Source organism: Chiloscyllium plagiosum, chromosome 23 (assembly GCF_004010195.1).
Source record: "Chiloscyllium plagiosum isolate BGI_BamShark_2017 chromosome 23, ASM401019v2, whole genome shotgun sequence".
Lineage (NCBI taxonomy): Eukaryota > Metazoa > Chordata > Chondrichthyes > Orectolobiformes > Hemiscylliidae > Chiloscyllium > Chiloscyllium plagiosum.
The window spans coordinates 8,337,901-8,341,951 of record NC_057732.1 but is presented as its reverse complement, the minus strand read 5'-3'; positions in this window follow the sequence as shown (position 1 = coordinate 8,341,951).

Genomic DNA, 4,051 nt, shown 5'->3' with positions numbered 1-4,051 from the left:
TGTTCACAAATCTGTTGACTGCCCACCTCAAGCATAATATTGCATTGTAGTAAAGTCTTTACTCAATACCTTTAAAAGGAATTAGTAAAGCTATGTGAGATTCCTTGACAATTCCACAGTAGCCTTTATCTCAAGTGTGAGCAGTTCAGGAAGTAATTATAACTGTGTGAAACATTGATCATTGGTTAGGCCTGTGTAAGAGGCTGTGAAGAAAGGTATTCTTCCCCCAAAAGCTGTTCTCTCAGAACAATAATAGCCAAACTTGTAATTGTGATTCCCAACCTATTGTTTTGTTTTGAATTATTTCTGCCACACATTTATGTGTAACTGACAGGCATAAAGTAATATTGAATTGTTCTATTTATCCTTGAGCCCATCGTTCATTCAATCTAATTGACCCAGGCACCTCAGTGAGTGGAGTAGGAGGGGAGCTGTGTTTTTCCTGCAGAGTGACAGCATCTAGATATGAAAGAGAGATGGTGGCCAGTACATGGCAAGGTCTGTATTGGAACATAAATAGACAGACTTGTATTCACCAGTGGCAGGATGGTGGTGTCATAACTCCTACAGTGGGTGGCACAGTGGTTAGCACTGTTGCCTCACAGCGCCAGAGACCCAGGTTCAATTCCCGCCTCTGGCGACTGTCTGTGTGGAGTTTACACATTCTCCCCGTGTCTGCGTGGGTTTCCTCCTTATTACTACATCAATATATTCAGCCATATGTTTCAATGAGGTCCACTCATTCTTCTAAGTGCCAGTAAATCCAGACCCAGTCAATCCAATCTCTTTTCATACACCATCCCAGGAATCATTCTGGGAAACCTTTACTTGAGTTCTTTAATGTCATGTTTTCTTCCCCTTTTGGTAGAAGACCAAACTTGGTATTAAAAAAAAACAAGGCCCTGTACAGATATGGTAAGACTATTCTGCAATGAAGGCCAACATACTGTTTGTCTTGTTAACTGTTTGCTGCACCTCTGCCTGCTTTCAATGACCAGCCCATGAGAAGAGCCAGGTCCCATTATGTAGAGTCACAGAGTCATAGAAATGTCCAGCATGGAAACAGACCCTTCAAGTTCAACCCGTCCATGCCGACCAGATATCCAAACCTAAGCTAGTCCCACTTGCCAGCACCTGGCCCATATCTCTCCAAACTCTTCCTATTCATATACCCACCCAGATGCCTTTTAAATGCTGCAATTGTACCAGCCTCCACCACATCCTCTGGCAGTTCATTCCATACATGAACCATGCTCTGCATGAAAAAGTTGCCCCTTAGCTCTCTTTTACGTCTTTCCCCTCTCACCCTAAACCTATGCCCTCTAGTACTAGACTCACCCACCCCAGTGAAAAGACTTTGTCTATTTATCCTATCAATGTCCCTCATGATTTTATAAACCTCTATAAGGTCACCCCTCAGCCTCCGACACTCCAGGGAAAACAGTCCTAGCCTATTTAACGTCTCCCTATAGCTCAAATCCTCCAACCCTGGCAACATCCTTGCTGGTCTTTTCTGAACTCTTTCAAGTTTCACAACATCTTTCCAATAGGAAGGAGACCAGAATTTTTTTTGAACGTAAACAATAACTTTTTCTGTCAGTTTGTCATGTGCCTGCTAGAGGTCTGGAAAAACTGGTGAAGGTTTACCACCGTCCGCTTCAGACATAATTTCTACAAAGAAATCAGAGATTAGTCCTTGCAGTTTTCCCTTCTGACTCAGATTGTTGTGAATTTAGCTATATTCGATTTTTCTCCTTATAATTTAGTCTATTGCTTTAGATGGGAGATTAACAGGATTAAAATACAAATCAATCTTCATTTTATTTCATGGGATTATACATTGTTGGCCTTGATATGATCTAGTAGCTTGGCTACTGTATTGGGTTAGGAGCCACATGTGGGCCAGATAAGGTAACATCAGATTTTCTTCCCTAAAGTACTCATGAACCAGCTGGGCCTCTACAACAATCGATGATATTTCATGGACACCATTGCTGTTACTATGTTCATATTGCAGATATATTCATTTAGTTTAAATTTCACCAGCTGCCATTTGAACCCACACCACCAGCTAGTTAACGTGGGCCTTCAGAGTAGAGTAGATTAGATTAGATTACTTAGTGTGGAAACAGGCCCTTCAGCCCAACAAGTCCACACCGACCCGCCGAAGCGCAACCCACACAGACCCATTCCCCTACATTTACCCCTGCACCTAACACTACAGGCAATTTAGCATAGCCAATTCACCTAACCTGCACATTTTTGGACTGTGGGAGGAAACCGGAGGGGTTCCAGACAAAGGATTATGGTTTCAGATATTCTTTGTATGCCATTTCTGATTGAGATGGGGAGAAATGTCTTCAGAGTGGTGAATGTGTGAAATTTTCTATCCAAGGCCAAGTCACTGGATATATCTAAGAAAGAAATAAACTTTGTTTTAAAAATGTGGGTGTACTGTACCTTTGAGAGTTAAAAGCTAGCAGTGACAGCACCAGGTGTTCTCAATAAGATACAATGTAATATGTACTCCAGCTACTGGGGTAGCTGGTTGCCTGGAAACCACAAAATAGATTTGAATTAGGCCAATCAGTTTAAATTACACCCCAAAAAATGCCAAACTCCAATCCAGTTTGAATTTAGTATATTGACAATCTTAAAAGCCAATGACACAATCCGATGCTTTGGGAGGTATAAGACCGGGGAAAATTGAACAGTTGGGAGGAGAACTGCCAAGCTACCAGCATGTAAGCACTGCCCAAAAAGTAGCTCTCATAAAGGTACCTTTATTGATCAGTAATCTCTGAAGCAGAATCCCTAAGTAGAAGGAAAGAAGACAGGAATACAGAGAAAACTGAAAGCTGCTTGGTTTTAAGATAAGAAGTTTTGTCTCGTGAATCTTAATTGGGTGTATCATCGGACTAGTATTATAGAGGGGAAAATAAAACATAGGTTAGAGGAAGGAGTTGTAAATAGTTGTTAGTTAGTTATTCTCTGTTATACTTTAAGAAATAAAGTTGTTAATTTTTACTTTAAATAGTTCTTGAACTTTTGAATTTTCACAGATTACTGCATTGGATAAATCTTTTCTGTGTTGCTGGTTTTAAATAAGCAAGAGGGTTTACTGTACATTGTAACAGTTTCTAGGGGCTAAAGGTGGCAAAGGATATGGGGACAGAGAATGAGTATGATGTTGAGATAGAGAATCAGCCATGATCATGTTGAAATATGAAGTGGACTTGATGGGCTGAATGGCCTAATTAGAGTCATAGAGATGTACAACACAGAAAAAGACCCTTCGGTCCAACTCGATATCTGCCAACCAGATATCCTAACCTAATCTCATCCCATTTGCCAGCACTTGGCCCATATCCCTCTAAGTCAAGATTACAGTGGTGCTAGAAAAGCACAGCAGGTCAGGCAGCATCCAAGGAGCAGGAAAATCAACACTTCGGGCAAAAGCCCTCCATCAGGAATGAGACTGGAAGCCTTGGGGGTAGAGAGATAAATGGAAGGGTGTGGAGCTGGGGAGAAGGTAGCTGAGAGTGCAATAGATGGATGGAGGTGGAAGTGAAGGTGATAGGTCAGAGGGTGGAGTGGATAGGTGGGAAAGAAGATTGGCAGGTAGGACATGTCATGAGGACTGCCAAACCTGCGCCCACACCTCCCTCCTCACCTCTGTCCAAGGCCCCAAAGGATACTTCCACATCCAACAAAATTTCACCTGCACTTCCAAACATGTAATTTATGTATCCATTGCTCCCGATGCAGTCTCCTTTACATTGGGGAGACGGAATGACTTCTCGCTGAGTACTTCAGAGAACATCGCCAGGACATCTACACCAATCAACACCACCGAACATTTCAACTCCCCCTCCCACTCTGCTGAGGGCATGCAGGTCCTGGGCCTCCTCCACTGCCACTCCCCCACCACCTGACACCTGGAGGAAAAATGCCTCATCTTCCGCCTCAGGACCGTTCAACCCCATGGCATCAATGTGGACTTCACCAATTTCCTCACTTACCCTCCCCCCACACCCCATGGCATCAATGT